This window comes from Heterocephalus glaber, unplaced genomic scaffold, assembly GCF_053883595.1.
Source record: "Heterocephalus glaber isolate CG9 unplaced genomic scaffold, H.glaber_assembly_v1.0 deba00000281, whole genome shotgun sequence".
NCBI lineage: Eukaryota > Metazoa > Chordata > Mammalia > Rodentia > Bathyergidae > Heterocephalus > Heterocephalus glaber.
In genome coordinates this window covers 19,133,051-19,150,458 of record NW_028258139.1, presented here as the reverse complement: position 1 = coordinate 19,150,458, position 17,408 = coordinate 19,133,051, and the positions used below count along the sequence as shown (strand labels likewise).

At 33.8% G+C, this 17,408-nt stretch overlaps 1 long non-coding RNA gene across 4 annotated transcripts in view; it reads right to left on the bottom strand.

Annotated features, from left to right (window-relative positions):
- The window catches only part of LOC147830242 (uncharacterized), a 58,854-nt gene extending 45,485 nt beyond the window's left edge, over window positions 1–13,369 (bottom strand). For all 4 annotated transcript variants that reach the window (XR_015441262.1, XR_015441265.1, XR_015441266.1 and 1 more), the window contains exon 1: window positions 13,282–13,369. This is a non-coding gene — a long non-coding RNA (uncharacterized LOC147830242). The remainder of the gene's footprint in view (window positions 1–13,281) is intronic.
- Window positions 13,370–17,408: the final 4,039 nt, after the last annotated feature.

The window sequence follows — 17,408 nt, the reverse complement described above, 5'->3', positions numbered from 1 at the left end:
TTAGCACTAAGGCTAACAAGAAATGTACTACTAAAATGTTAATATCGTACTTCATTTAGCATCGAAATACTTCTTTATATGATCTTATCAAAGAGGCACAGCCTGGCAAATGTCAATATTTGTCTTCGGCACCTTATCATGCTCTTAGAGGAACTGGAGCTGGTTTTTATGTCTCAGAAGGGCCTGTGGTAAATCCCAGCCTCAGGAGCTGGAGACACCAGAGGGAGGAGAAAGGAGGCCTTACAAGTGTGCATGCTTTTTATTTTCTTACTTCATTCTCTCAGGTGATCCTTAGTTTACCTTGTCACTGTCCCTGTCCCTATTAGAACAGGATCTAGATATACTAGACATCTAAATTCAAACTTTTATTAACATTTGGCTAGATTATAGCTTCTCTTTGTTCAAATATGAATTTAGAATGATAGTTTCAATAATGTCCACCTGAGTATTATGAAAGTGAGTGAAAAACTTATTTTTTATCATAAGAAAACCAGGAACATGCCATTGTTTTACTTATCCTTTTCAAAACATAAGCTATGTTAGATTGGAAATACTCCATTACTCTTGGGGAACATAATTTACACTTCTAGAATAATATTATTCAATCTGTTAAACACATACGGGCATTGTTTGAAATGTGGCTAGTCTAAATGGAGACATAATATGTGAAAAATACACATTGGTTTTCAAATATTTTTATGACTAGGAGAAAATAAAGTATACCATTAAAATTTTGATTGGTTGAATGTTTAAATGACAATACTTGAATATATTCAGTTAAGTGAAAATGAATTAGTGAACTTTTATGTTTCTTTTCAACTTAAAAAACATTTCTTCTAGAAAATTTGAAATTATTTATGTAGCTCTAAGGCAGAGGAGGATACCTTTTCTCTACTCATTGCCAGACTCATTGTTGATACTCTTATTACAAAAGAAAGATAACAGTAGAAGATATTAACATTAGTTTAAAGAAGATTTAGATGATAAAGACTTCAGAAATGGGGAACCAATGATCCAAGGAAAAATGTGTATTTTTGTACTTGGGACTGATAAAAGGCAATTGACCTAGCATCAAGGCCCATACTTCTAATATCATTATAATATTTATTTCTGTGGAAACCAGAAGGTAGTGCATATACTTGTTGGTGCAATTTTAATTAATTTCTATGGCTATGTAAACTTGCATTTTCATCCTACTCTTTCTTTTTACTCTGCTCACTACAATACTCACCAACCTAAGTGCAGGAATTCATGAAGAATAGTGAAAATGCCTTTTAACTTTATATCCTAGCAACTGGCAGAGAGCCTGGGATATATTTAGCACTTAATGAAATTTTCTTGATTATATCCTGGGGCCAAAAGCAAAATCAATTGCTATAGCTCAACTAAGTACATAAAATAATTCCAACATTGTTTTCTACAAAATTTTTAGAGTAGTGATCATAAAATCCTGGTATTTAAAGAACTGAAAATCATTTAGTGCAACTATTTTATTCCACAAATATGGACATGAGATGCCTTAGAAGAAGCAGTAGAAAGGAGAATCTTTACAGATTATATCTTTGTTAGTCTGATTAACTATATTTTTACTGTTAGAAAATCAATGTTCATAATAAAACAAGGGCAGTTTTAATTTTTGCTAAAAGCATGCTGTTGCTTGAATTACAAATATATTCAATTTAAGCTTTGGTTATCATTAATTCTGTATTTGATGATGAATTTACATTTCTGAATTGAAACAGGAATGATGACACTGGGGTCATTAGTACAGTACCTTATGGATCTATGCTACTGTCATGGCTTGAATGTGCCAAGAAAGGTACATATGTTGGAAAGAGTCTCCAGTGAAAGCACTAGAAGTTAGAACCTTTGAGAGCCAATTAGTTTCTGAGAACAGAGAATTCATTCCCTCGTCACTGAAGTATCTGCTTATGGCCGGAGTCAGTTCCTGATGAACGGATGAGTTTGACGCTTTTCTCTCTTTTGAATGTGCTGTTTTGCTCTCCTACTTTTCGCCATAGGTCCTTACCAGATGTGATCCCCTTGACCTTGGATTCTCCTCCCTCCAGAAATAAATCTCTGTTCTATAAATTCTCCACTGATTCGTTATAGAACTATAAAATAACCAGCACATCTACACATTTAAAAAGATAACAGACACCACCTGTCTTGAATCATGTGTTGAACTCATAATGAATCTGCCTCCTTCCTGCTGAACTCTTGGTGTCAAAATCTCTCTTCTGTTGATATCATTCTTTCATTCATTCATTCTTTCATACATTTTCATGGTTGTAGGCATTAACACAGGGCTTTTGCACAGAGCCACATTAAATCCCCAGCACCTTAAAAAATTATTCATGACCGAAACTGGATAGGTTGCTAATTTGCCCAAGCTGAGATCAAGCTTGTGATGGTCTTGTCTCAGTCTCCCAGAGTTTTGGCATTACAGGGATGCACCGGCATGAACAGTTCATTCCTTCTTTTTATCAGGCTTGCTACTCTTTCCCCGGTTTACAAACGTCATCATACATTCTGTACTGAAATTATAAAACGAAAACAAAACTTATTAACTTATTAAACACTTGCAGGAATCCAAGCTCAGGGAAAACATTCAGCTTTACAAATGCAAAGGGCGGAAATTCAATATTGAGGTCAATAAATTGTGCTTTACAGATGAAGAAATGACTTAAAAACTCATTTAATTTTAGCTAAAATTTTTAAAAGGCTCAAATTATAGCATATGAGAATGGGAAGAACATCGATTTTCAATTTTGATTAAAAATACAAATAATAAGACAACATTTAACAAAGCAAAATGGTGTCTACTGTTCATGAATTTGATGATCAAGGTTTCTTGCCACCTAGACTGCTTGAAGTGGAGGTATAAATTTGTTTTCTCACCATCGGCACAAGCGTGGGCAAGGGCGGAGAGTCTGTTTTCACATAGGGACACATCCATTCAGGGTACTTATTCTTATTATCTTGTTCTCCATCCTTCTTTTCTCTTTTCTCTTTTTTTTTTTTTTTTTTAAGTTGCCTAGCTATCCTATGGGTCTCTCACGTACTAACATTTAACCCTTCTGTGCTTGCAATAAGTGGTTCTTGTATTCTACTGAGAGCTTGTCATTTGGCTACACTCATCTGATTGCATTCCTGTTTCTCAAGGAGATACTGCTTAACCCACGTTTTGATGCAGCTATTTTTGCAAGATTGTCGTCGTTCCCTAGTAACCATGTATATTTTTCTTTTCATGGCTCGTTCTCTCCATATGCCTTGCTTTATGAGATACCATTAAGTGAGTAAACAGAACCTTTGAAGTTGTTGCCCCATATTGGTTATGAAAACCGATGCCTTCCACACATTTTTCAATCCTTGTCCCTCTCTTCTCTTTGGTCACATCCTTCAAGGCCCCCTTTCACATCCCTTTTCTAGGAAGCCTGTTTCTCAATTTTCCAAATGCTGTGGCCCTCATTGGATTTACTCAGATGATTGTTTCCTTTAAAGGATTTTGATTTTGGTTACAGAATTTAAATTACTTTGTAGCTTGTCATGGAAATGTCAAAGTTTACTGCACAGATGATGTTCTGACTTTTCCTTAGTCTTCTGCTCATCTTTAACCAGATTGTACTTCTGCCTCCTTCACGTGACTTAACAATTCCATTCACCTAAATTACAGTGATTTTCTCATTCTGCCTATGGTATCGTTTGCATATCTATTTCCCACCAAACCATAAGTTCCTTGAGAAATGAGCCTTAGACACAATACCTTAGAGGGAAAAGCAGCCAAGGTGATATCAACAGGGGTGATTCTGAGTTCTGAAGCAGCCACTCACCATGATTCCCATACCTCCTTAAACCTTAGTAGGCCTCTAGCCCAGTGTCAAGAAATGAAGCTGCTCCGACTTTCTTCCCTTTTATACCATATCCACTCACTAACACCCCCTACTATACACATGAACTTTTCAAGCACATTCAAATTGTAGCAGCAGCATATATCAACTCTTATACTCAGCACATCGCCTCCTGACCCAAGGGATTTGTATACGTTCCATACTTTCTGGAAATATTCTTCCAACTCTTCTTTGCTGAGTTAGCAGTCCTACTCACCATTAAAACCTCCATTTTTGAAAGCTATTTATGATCTATTTCACTCAGTTAATAGTCAGGTGTATAAGGTTTGTCAGCAAGTGCAATTCTTCCTCAGAGATCTCTTGCCATGTCAACAACACCCATGATTAACTCAAAAGTAAAATATGACAGTTCATTACCACAACATATAGACCGGCACAATATTTAAAATCTAAAGTTTGTGAATACTCATCTTTGATAGCATTGCACTAAATAGAATTATAGTTAATTAAAAATGGCACAGAATATACCTGCATGTTTTTATTGTTGGTCTTTCTAATATATAAACTTTAGAGTAGGTTGAATTTGGTCTTTCATCATTATACTGTCTGAGAGGAGTCTGTGCATTAGAAACACTAGGCCCAAGAGAAATACAATACTTAAAAAATGTACCTCCTTCATGGTTCTCATGTTTAGTAGAGCAGTCTAAGTTAACATTTAAGAGATTGGATAAGTAAAGGGATAAGTAAGAAGAATTGGAATTGAAAGAGGAGTCCATCAAACTGTTTTGTGTTAATTAGATATGATTCAGAGAAGATATCATGAGATAGTTTAAATTAACAATTACTTTTGTTTGATTAGTACTCAATATATTCTGGGATGAATATCAGGCAAAAGGGAGGCTGGCCATGAATCATGGAGATGAGTAGGGGCTCTGTCACAAAAGACTGCATGGCTGTCAAATGCCACCAAGCTTTATTAGGAAATACTGCAAAGCATCAGGATACTTTTGGTTACAAGTAACTGGAAGCTTAAATTCAGATGGCGCTGATAAATGAGTCACATGCCATTCACTGCAATGTATAGCTTGCAGTTATTAAAAGCTTAATGAATGGCACAATGGAGCCTGTTTCTCTGTGATTGCCTTGGACTAGTGACCAATTACGGAGAGTGGCTTATTTTAAGATTCCAATATGCCTGCAAGCAACAATGAGGGCCAAATCTTTCTCTTTGTGTGAAAAAATAGAGAAATCGGGTTGTCTGATTGGACTACTTTCAGGTTTAACTGTCTGTGGTGGGTCATATGTGTACCCTTGAGTCAATTTTCAGCAGTAGATGCCCAACATTATATATATGGATGTTGGCCTTAGCTCCAAAATGTGTGAACTCAACCGCTTCCTCGAGCACAGTGTGGAGTAGATTGAGCTTGTGTCTCTGATCTTTTTTTTGACCACAGAAATGGATTTGTCTCAATTAGATTCATCTGAAACTGGGGGAAAGATCTGCTTCCCTGACTCATGTAGGAAATATTATAAAATTAGATATTCAAAAGATCATGATACTCTTAGGAAAATATGAAGAGGAGGAGATGATTTCCAAGAAGATATTTTACTGAGCAAATTGATAGCTAAGTCATTCTTACTTTCCACAGCTTCTGATACAATACTTATTATCTTTGTGGAAAGCTGAACAAAATTACTATTGTTCTAATGACTCCATAAAACAAAAACAGTCCTTTTATATCTAACAAATAAAAATTTTAAGACAAACCTGCCTCATATCAATTTGAAGAACAAAGACTAAAAAATGATTATTGGAATGTAAATAGTGAATTTATAAAAGGGTTGAGTGTTAATACTATGAGACAGGGAAAGGAAGGAAAAGAGGAATTTCAGAGCCATGAAGACATGGGACTTCACCCAGACTGTAGCAGGGTTGCATTTTGTGAGCTATTATGGGGTTCTTGAGTGGAAGGGAAATATTTTACATATGTTCAGAGATGAGATTAACAGAATGAAAAGAACCATTAGTTATTGGAATTTAGATAGTGAGATAACCTAGTAAAGAATATAAGTGTAATAAAATATAAGTAAAGAAAATAGAGAGAAAAGAAAAAGCAAAATATTTTTGGCACACATAAAAGATACAAGTATGGACAAGCTTATTATAATGAAATGTAAATCTAATAATAATGGATGAAGATGAAGAAAGAGAAGTTGGAAAGTAAAATACAAAGACAAGGGCAAACATTACAGAAAAGAAAGAAAGATATATCTCAGCAGAAAACACAAATTTCTCTGAAAAAAGAAAAATTTTAAAATGAGACAAATGTTTAATGTCTTCTTCCAAAATAAAACCAGAAGACTGAGACATATATAGCATTTTGGTGGCATGAGGCCAGTTTGAATCCATTTTCTTAAGCTTGCTGAAATACTTGCAGTGTTTGCTGGTTATTTTTTAATTGCTACTGTTAATGTATCCATTAGCAGCTGTTTTCTCTTTTTAGGACATACAGCAAAAAGGAGCGAAGAAAGCAATAGAAAATAATCCTTGTATACTACAATTGTGTTCCCTAAAGGTTTAAGAATTCAAGGAAATATGTGTGACTCTCAGCACAGTATTCAACTGTATGCCAGGTATTCAACTTTATAGAGTAGCAGAGTCAGAAGTTCATCTACTCACTGTATGAATAACTTTACAGCAGTGTGCAAATTTTCAAGAGTGGCTGTTCTATTTTACTAACAAAGAAAAATGTGTGAAAAATGCACTTGCTCTGAATTTCACAACCACTGGTACAATTAGTCTTTAAACTTCAGCCATTTCAGTAGAAATAAGTGTTTTATCATTGTGCTTTCAATGTACATTTACCAGAAGATCAACAATTCTCACTATTTTTTATGTGATTATTGGACATTGATATATGCTTTGGTGAAACCTCTGCTTTTTGTTTACTTTCCAAGTGGGTACTTTATCTTCTAGTTTAGTTGCAAGAGTTCTTATATCTGGATATACATTGTTTGTTCAGTATGTATTGAATATTATTTCTTCCATACCGCATTTGCCTTTCATTCTCTACTAATGAAATTGAGAAAACTAAAATTTTAGATTTTAAAGCCAAATGTGGCGGTGCACATATGTAATCTCAATTCTTGAGAGGCAGAGTCAGAAGGATCGCTATGAATTTAAGGCCAGCCTGGGCTATGGAGTGAACTTAAGGCCATCCTGAAGTATATAGGAAGACCCTGTCTCAAAAAATTAAAATAACTAACGAACTAGATAAATGAAATTTTAATAAATATAAAATATATTAAATAATCCCTTGATTTCTAGTAAAAGGTGAAAGATTTATGCGATCTGAAGAGAAACTAGAGTATCCTCCTTGATTTTTATACTTTGTATATTTTACAATTTAATCTCAGAAATCTTGTTCATCAAAAGATTGTGAAGATTTTTTGGAAGTTTTATAATTACATCTTTTAAATCTATGATCTATTTCAAGATTTTTTTGAGGAGAGACTTGAAAAATTTCTTCCTCCATGAGGATGTTCACTTATGGCAGAAATAACCATTGAAGAGTTTATTTTTCTTATTGAATTAACATAACTGTTTTTTCAAAAATCAATTGAACTATTATTGTATTTTTGGAATTTCCATTCTGTTTCCTTGACCTATATGTTTATCTCTATTATTTAGTAGTAAGTCTTGAAACCTAATGAAATTCTTTTTGTACTACTTTTTCAAAATTATTTTTATTATTCTATATTGTTTGTATCTCTACAAAAAATTCACAATTTGGATGTCAGATTTTACAAAACAACATGATAAACTTCATTGACATTATGTTGAACCTGCACATGAAGGTAAGGAGAACCGACTAACAACACTGAGACCTTTATCTCTAAGTATGACATATTTGCCAAGTGCCTGGGCCTTACCTTCAGCAATGTTTTATAGATTGGAGTTTATTATCTTTTGTATTTTTTGGTTAAATATACCCCAAGTCTTCAAAAATAGTGTACTGCACAGGATTTTGTTTTCCATTTAATTTGAGTTTTGCATTTTGGAGGTCCATGTATAGGAATGCAACATTTTAATGTTCACTTTGTCTTCTGCAATATTGCTAAATTGTGTTGTTACCATGATTCTCATAGCTTTTTATGCATGTTCTTTAGGGTTTAGTATGCACACTCATATTTTCCCTGTAGAACAACACAGTTTCACACTATTTATTTATATTTTGTGGGGTGGTAAATTTTCTATTTGAAATAGTAAAGTATTGATTTTGAATAGACTATGAATAATTAAATAGATAATATAAATCCCAGAACTCACAATAAAAATTTTAGTCAAATATATAGTAAAAAACTCAGTAAGATATTTAAATAGAAAACTAATGTTATTGAAATACTTAAAATACAGGTAGGGGAAGAGGCACTCTGGAACTAACCTCAGAGAGAATAAACCAAAAGTGAATAGTAAAATTGTAAGCATTAATATGAACATATATCTATATATAGACATATAGATGATATAGATATAAATACTCCAATTAAAACTGAGACAATATAAAAGCAGACTTAAAACAAAAGCCACCAAACAAACAAAATGAGTACATGCTGTACATAACAAAGCCTCTTTGTCATATTTGTGTATACAAGTTAAATAAATTAAAAGATCTAAAAAGATTCAAGCAGTGATCAAGGAAATACAAAATGTTTATAATATTAAAGTCAGGCAATGAAGACTTCAAAGAAAATAATTTGTCATAAAGATCAATGTGACAGTGGTACAGAAGACAATTCATTGAGAACATACAATAATGCTAAAAGTTGAGCCTCACAATACTGTAACAATGTTAACAGTAGAATATCAAAATATTTGAAGGAACAATTCATACTATTGAAAAGAAAAACTTGGATTCTACAGTTATTGTTGGAGGCTTCAGCACATCTATATTAATAACTATTAAAATACACAGATATAATATGCGAGTCTTATTGTGAAAAACAGAAAACTGAGCAAAACCATCAACTAACTGGGTCTCATGAACATTTGCATCACTCCACTACAGAGCAGCAAAACACATAATCTGTTAAAGTGCATGGAACATTTACCAAAGTAAATCACACCCCAAGTCACAAAACAAAATCTAAACAAAATTAGAATAACTGTGATCACAGGTGTGTTTTTCACCACAGTGTATTTAAAGAAAAAAATCAATAATGGAGAGTAATTATAAAAGTCTCTAAAAATTTGGAAAATGTTGCACCTTTAAAAATTCAGAATTCATGAAGGACAGCATTGATAAATTGGACTATCGCAATTAACTTTTTGTTTTTGTGATTGATACTGCTTAGAAAATAAAAGCATAAGCTCATAAGATAAAATATTTAAACATTCCATTAATAATAAAAGAGCACCTTAAAAACTGAACAATATAGTCAAAGTACTTATTCAAATAAAAATCAACAAAATATTTGAACAAATATATCACCAAGAAGATAGAGATAAGACCAATAAGTAAAAGAAAATATGTTGATCTTATTATCCATTAGGCAAATACAATTTAAAACCAAGAAAGGTATTTCTACTTGACTATGAGAATAGCAAATAAAATTAAAAATTTAACGTCATCATCAATAGCTGATGAGGGAACAAAGCAACTGGAACTCTCATGAATCAATAGTGGGCATGCAGGATGACAGGTCACTTTGGAAAACTGATAGTTTCTTACAGTTGTCTGTGTACACTTTTCATATGACTGGCAATTTTACTTTTAGCTATTTACCCAAGATTACTAAATAATTTATGTTTACACAGAATCTTCTACATAATATTACAGTAGCTCATATTACTACCAAAGCTGCAAATATCCTAAATGCCTTCTAATAAATGAATGAGTAAATTAATTTTGGTATATCTATACTATTCAATTCTAAACAACAATTTAAAGATACAACGAATTGATACATCAAGGAATCTGAGAGATGTATTGGTGGAACAAAGGAAATCCAACCCCAATACATATTCTATGATTAGATTTAAACAGGTTGATTGAAAAAGGAATGATATTAGTGTTTCCCAGGGATTAGGAACAGCCAGAATGTAGGAGGATCTGCAGGAAGTGACAAAACATAAGGAAATTTAATGGGGGTGACTATGCTGTTCTATATTCTCACGATGGTTGGGGTTACACAACCTATAAATATTTTTTAAATTCATGCAAATTAGTATCAAAACTGATCATTTTAATGTATGTGAATTTGAAGTTATAATAAATTTAATTATAAAGAAAGTAAAACAAAGCATGAAGGTTTGGGGATTGAATTTTAATATGTGGAAGGAAGAGATTAGATTTTCACAGAGGTACTTAAATGTTACATTTGTAAGCAATAGCCATAGATATTTTATTTTTTAAATTTTACATACATAAATGTGGCATTTGGTGATGACTTATGTTATGGAATGCAAATGATCAGGAAAATCATGAGTGTCAATGGAGTTCCCCTGGGACAATATAAAGAGTGATTAAGAAGATGTCAGAGAGGAATGCTAATGGTCAAAAATTGTGCAGAAGTTTTGTATATCAGATGCATAGCAACATAATGAAGGCAGAATACTGCATGGAAGCCAGTGCTGTGTTCCAAGATGATAAATCTGATGAAGTTCATCAAAGGCCACAAGATGAAAAATGATCTGGCCACTGATATTTGTAGTTGACCCTCAAATTCTAATATCGTGACAACCCAGGAGAATTTTAATCAAAAGGCAGAATGATGGATTGATCATTCTGTATAATGTCTCTGGGTGTCTCAAGTCTAACCAGATGTGCATAAGCAGCATAATGAAATATTAGGGTTAATGGAAGAATTCAAAACATGTAACAATTTTTTTTACTCTCACATTATTTTATTTTTACCTTACTGTTCAGCCAATAAATTTATAGAGTATAGGTCTATAGAAATGGATTTCAGTTAGCTTCCCAAAGGAGTTTTTTTTTTTTCAAGGTGGAGAAATTTTATGAACTGATAAGTGATTTATAGACTGGTGAAAATTCCTGAATTTACAAAATGTTCTTCTAGCAAGATACAGTTAATATTTGTTGAGATTTTACCATACGCATCTCCTATTTAGAGACAGTATTCATTTGACCATTCAATCATTTTCTCATTAGTCTTGCAATCGTCTGCACTGAACTCCTACAAGGAGTCAAGAAAAATGATGAAGAATTTGAACACATTCTAAATAGAAGGTATTTCCTTTAGTTTTGAGCCCAAAATGAATGTATTTTACCCTTAAGCATAATAGAAACTTTCAGATAAGGAAAGAAAATCTTCAAATGTGAAGAGGAACAAAGGGGGGGGGAGGAAGGAAAGGACAAGATAAAAAGTGATAATAGTAGGAAAAAATGGAAACAAAGCTTTTGTACATAGGGAGGGGAGAGGGCTCGAAAGGAGGGGAGATAGGAAAAAAGGGGCGGGATGTACCATGCACAGGTGCAGATTCCCTATGATGAGTGTTACCATTGTGCATGCCTAAATGTACCAATAAATGTTTTGCTATACTTTTCTTAAATTAAAAATATGATAAAAAGATAATCTAAAAATAGACAAAAAAGAATAATAGTAACTATCCTAATCCCTCAAGAAACACTGAAATCAAAAATAAAGTGTGAAATGAAAGGTTCTGGAGAACCATAGCTTAGCAGACAGAGAGGGTGACCTTGAAAACGTCCTAATACTGTCCTACCTGGTTCCCCAGGGACCTTTGGTGCTGAGACACAGAATTGTCCTACTTCACTTAGTCATGGAAGCAGGTGGCCCTATGGCTTCTCACAGGGATATGGGCTGGGTAAGGCTGCTTGGCTTAGTATAATTTTTAATAATTTTACCTGAGATCCAGTGTATTGTAACGCTCTGAGGAGGTGGTGGAATAAATGTTTCCATTTTGAATTAAATGATAGAGTGTTGCAGTATCAACTACAAGCACCAGTATAATCTTCAGTATTTCTAGGAGTGTGTACCACATGTAGATATTTGATAAATATCGGTCAACAAGGTTATCATCTCTGAAAGAAAATCTCATGGAAGTAAGGGAGAGAGACAGAAAGAGAGACAGGGGGACAGAGGGAGAAAAAAGAACAATAGAGAGCTGTAGGAAAAATGTGAATGTGAATCACTATTCTCCCTAGTCCTCACAAACTCTAGGGAACTGGTGGGATACATTTTAGAGACCAATGTCCAAACTGCAACCCCAAACCCACTTATTTATCACAAAGTGCCAAATACAATTAAACCTGAATACTGAGGTTTTAGTTTAGAGAAAATAACACTTACATTAACATCTTTTGTCTGAAAAGAAAAACACAGTAACAGAGTTCAGAAATCACAGATGAGAAATGTTAACACTATACAACCTCAGGGTAAATACTCTGACTTTGAAAACCTTGACTATGCCATAAGCTGTATGATTTCTGTAAAATGGGAGAAACTTATCTTCATTATTTGTCAAAGAAAAAGACCTAATATGGCTTTATTAGTTCTCCATGAATATTGAGTAGATATAAGTAAAAACTGTCGAACTTAATTCTCAGAATATAGTAACAATATATATTTGAGTAATTTTCAAGTAAAAATTAGTTCACTTTTAGGTAACATGACTTGTAACTTATTATTTCTAAAGGATAATGTAACAAACAATTTTATGATTGGCTATGACAATTTAATTAGTAATAAGTATAAAATATTTTATATTACCAAGTAACAAGGTTATTGGGCTTTTTATCGATTATTTCACAAGATAACTTACTTTTGGATTACTTCTGATCTTGTCACTTCCAATGAAAGTAATACAGACACATATTCACTTAATTGTTTAAGTCATATGATATTTTAGCTCTATTTTTCAATTAAAGAAAAGGAGCTAACTAGTGGGACAGTAGATGTAGTAAGGCATTAGTGGACTTCAGATTTTTATTTCTTGAGTAATGATTATATGTCAGGCACACCGCGCAGTTCTGGGAATGACAAAATCTGCAATATAATGTGAACATCATAATCTCGATGAATAAAAACAACTTGTGTAACTACATGTTTAAGATACACCCACCCTGATGCTAAACTTTCCATAGAATTTATATAATTTAATCCTCACCCTGTAATGTCTCCCTATTAAATAAATAAATAAAGTAAATAAGTATTTAATTCCCGTTTCACTTCTTAAAAAAATACCTTTTGATAATGGAGGAAACTGTATTTCCGGGAACACGGTATACCAGAAATCTTTAGATCTCCTTCTCTGTTTGGTCTGAAAATAAAACTTAAAAAAGCTTATTAAAAAATCCTTACAAAGTCCAGAAAACTCCTTACAAAGTCCTCTCACTCTCTCACTGCCCATCATTCTTTATTACACTCTTCCAGTAAATCAACATACCTGCTGGTCCACAAACACCTTCATTTTGACTCCACAACTGGGATTTTGCTACGGTGCTTCTGAATTCCTGGATTCTTCTTACTTCATATGTCTGCATGACCAAGTCCACTCTAGGTTTATGCCTAAGTTAATCATTGATGTTTTTGCTCATTACTTTGTTTAAAACTGCAAACTTCCTCAGAATTCCATTTCCTGTGTTCTGTTTTTGTGTGCCTGCGCTCATCATTAAATAGGAGTTACACTCACTACTTCTTGTTGTTTTCAAAACATAAATGTTGTTTCAAAACATTAGATATTTCATAAGATTTTCATAATCTTTATTATCATGTCATATAGTAGTTGCTCAGAAAATCTGGTTAAATTAGTAATACAGAGCATGGCAATGTAGTAATGACAGAAAACAAAGAGGAATTCCTCTTATTGTTTCAATTTATCATGTAGAGAGTTTACAGAAGAAGCGCAGGTGAAAGAATAAGAAGGGATTTTTGGCAAAGACATAGGAAGTACAAATGTATGTACTAGTGCATGGATTTGGCCAGATATATTAAACCATATTAGCAAAGAAAGGAATAGTATGAGATAAAATCAGGAAATGAAAGGAGGCATATTAGATATCTGAGGTTTATATAGATAGCTTGGCTTTTAATTCAAGTGAAGTGAAGAAGATTTGAAGAGTCTTGACAAAGTTACACCCTCACCTGGCTCAGAGCAGAGTCTACCTGGCTGCTGCTGAGGAGCAGGTTTAGAAGCAAGAGGGCCAGGTAGGAGGCTGGTGTGATGATACAGGTGAGCTCACAGGATGGCTCAGACAAAGGTGCTGTCAATGTGGGTAGCAATAACTCCTAGTTCTCCAGATAGATTTTGAAATGAAACCCTATAGGATTTCTCATATAGTTGGATATGGAAAGAGAAAGAATGGAAAGAGAGAGATGAAATCCATTTTAAGGAACAAGAATATCAAGGCTAAAATATTTTTTAAAAGTCAAAATTACACAGCTGGAAATGGCTACAATAGAACATAGTATTATTGAAGACAAATATTAGACTCACCTATCATGGAAGCCTTTCTATTTTCTACATTTTTAAATTGAAGTAAGTCATCTCCCTTCTCATTTACTAATTTTTCTCAGCAATAACATGTAGATATTTAAAATATGTTGATAATGAAAATAATGGAATTAGATGACACTTAATGTGCCCTGATAATGTACATAGAATCTTCACCACAGTGCCATCATATGAATATTCTTTTTGTCACCTATTGGTTGGATCAGAATATCATAGTTAGAAAAAATTAAGGGCCTTGCCTGGGCATATGTAGCTGGCAAGTAACAGAGCTGAAATCTTGCCCATGTTCTACAGCCTTAGCATCATATAACATTAATATACTCTATAGTATTTATGTTTGAGATGGATTCATCTCACTTTCTTACCTGAATTATCTATCCCTTCTTCTGAGCAACTTCTCTGGGTGAATTCCTTGCCTTCTAGATGCATAATCTGGTGAAATGCAGGGCCTTCATCCAAGTATTGTCCTATGTTACACCCAACAGGTTATATAGATGAGAGCAGTGGAGGACCTGGCTGGAGGAATGAATGACTAAAGTCATGAAGGAACCTGAGGAATAAAAACACATGGATTATCTGAGGAGAGAATAGATAAACTAAGTTTAGACTAGTGAGGCATGTTGTATCTGGCCATTCTCCTTCTTTCTCCAGTAAATTCTTCCATTCTCCTTCTTTTCCCCAGTATACAGTTTCTCACCCAAACTGTTTTTCTTCTGCCTGTTTTTCCCCTCTTACATTGATATTCTAAATAAAAAACAGAGAGTTCTTAGATTCAGGGCTGCTCTGGAGAGACTCTCTCAGTGTCTCTTCCAGACAGTCCTGAGACTGTTGGTGTTCAGACTAAATATCATCTCCAAGTAATCTTTTCATCCTCTGTGCCACCATGGTTCCACACTGTGACAGAGAACATAGTGAGAGTTAGAGGAAAGTTAAGTAGAATCTGGGTGGAGAAAGATTCAAGTGAGACTCTAAATGCCTTTGTGGGTTGCAAATTACTCAGATAGCAAGAAGCACTACTGCTGTAGCTGAAATTCTAGACATTCAGTTCTCTATATTTGCCATGATGGGAAAAATCTCTGCCAAAGCCCAAAGAAGTTCAGAAGTTTCAAAACAAAAGAAGAGAAAGAGTCTGCCAGTCAGGACTTCTCACACAGTAAAATGACACATAGAATAGTAGTATCACATAAATCTGCCATGTTTATCTGTATGTTTTAAAATTGTTTTATCATTACATATTTGCAGTACCTAATGAACATACTCACCATGGGGGATTTATACATGGACAAAACACACTTCAATTCTTTTAAAAACTTCTTTCACTTGCCCTTCCTCCAATCCTTCTCACCCTCCCCATTTACAATAGCTCTAGTTCCATTTTTTTTTTCCCTCAATTATTTTTCCTTTGGATCCCATTTCCCTTTCTACCCTCCACTATCTTTTGTTTCCCTCCCCATTCACTAAATTTCTTCCTAATTCCTAATATCTAACCTCTATTTTGCTCAATAATTATATTTTGGGTTTTTCACACAAGAGAAAGAATGTGATATTTAAACTTATAAATTTGATTTATTTCACTTAGTATTATGGTCTTGAGGTGCAAACATTTACCTAAAAATGTTTCAAATTTATCCTTCTTCATGACAGAATAGTACTATATTGTATATAAATACAACATTTTCTTTTTTTAAGTTCTTTTATTGGTACGTTTTAGGTATACAATACAACATTTTTTTATCCATTCATCTGTTGATGGGCATATGGACAGTTTTGAAATTGCTTTGATATAAACATGGGTATGAATGTATCACTATGATATGATGACTTTCATTCTTTTGGGAAGATATCTAGAAGGGGTCAAATGGAAACTCTAGCTTTAGTTTTTTGAAGAATCTCCATGCTCATTTCAATAGTGGTTGTACAAATTGACACTCCTATTGATAATGGAAAAGCATTTCTTTTTCCCTGCTGCCACATCAGCATTTGTTATTGGTTCACTTCTCTCTCTCTTTTTTTTTTTTTTTTTGGTACTGGGGATTGAACTCAGGACCTTGCACTTGTGTGGCAGGCAGCAGAACCACTGAGCTAAATTCCAGGCCTTTGGTTCATTTCTTGATGATAGTCATTTTTCTGGAGTGAGATGGAATCTCAGTGTTGTTTTAATTCTCATTTATTGAATGGCCAGCAATATTGAGAATTTTTTCATTAATTTATTGGTTATTTGAACTTCTTCATCTGAGTAGAGTCTATTGACTTGAGATGCCCATTTTGGATGAGTGTTTAAATTGGGGGCTCTAAATATTTTATTTCTTCAAATTTTCTAGATATTAGTCTTCTGTCCCAAGTTTTTTTCCACTCCGAAGGACATCTCTTCACTCTTGATCATTTCTTTTACTGTGCAGCTTTGTAACTTGATGTGACCCATTTGTTGATTCTTTGCCATATTTCCCTGCAGTCAGGATTTTAGTCATACAATCTTTGCCTACACCTTTGCCTTCAAGAGTTTTACCTATTCTATCTTCCAACAGATTGTTTCTATTTTAATATCTAGATCTTTGATCCACTTCGATTTTAGTTTAGTGCATGGTGAGAGCTATGAGTCTAAGTTCAATCTTCAGCATTAGGAAAGCCAGTTTTCCCAGCAGCATTTGTTAAAGAGGCTATCTTTTTTCCTGCAAAAGTGTTTGACCCCTTTGTCAAAGATAAAGTAGCTAAATGTTCTTGGAGTTGGTGCTGCATTTTCTATAATATTTCATTGATCTTCCTGTATGTTTTAAAAATTGTTTTGCTAATTGTAGGCAAACCAAAATTAGAAACGATTCTATTTTCCCTCTTTTTACACGTTTCACATTTTCTTTGTACAATATAATGGTACCCTCTTACTTCCAGACATGCCCTATGTTGAAATGGAAGAGATTCCTTCTCCTTCAGTACCAGCTCAGTGGTTACAGTCTTCCTGGTGGAGGCAGGAGAAAGTAATCAGAAATGGGGTGAGTGAGGGGGACAAATCAAGAAAGGCAAACATATAAAGGTACAAGGAAGTAAAAAACTTAATATTATTG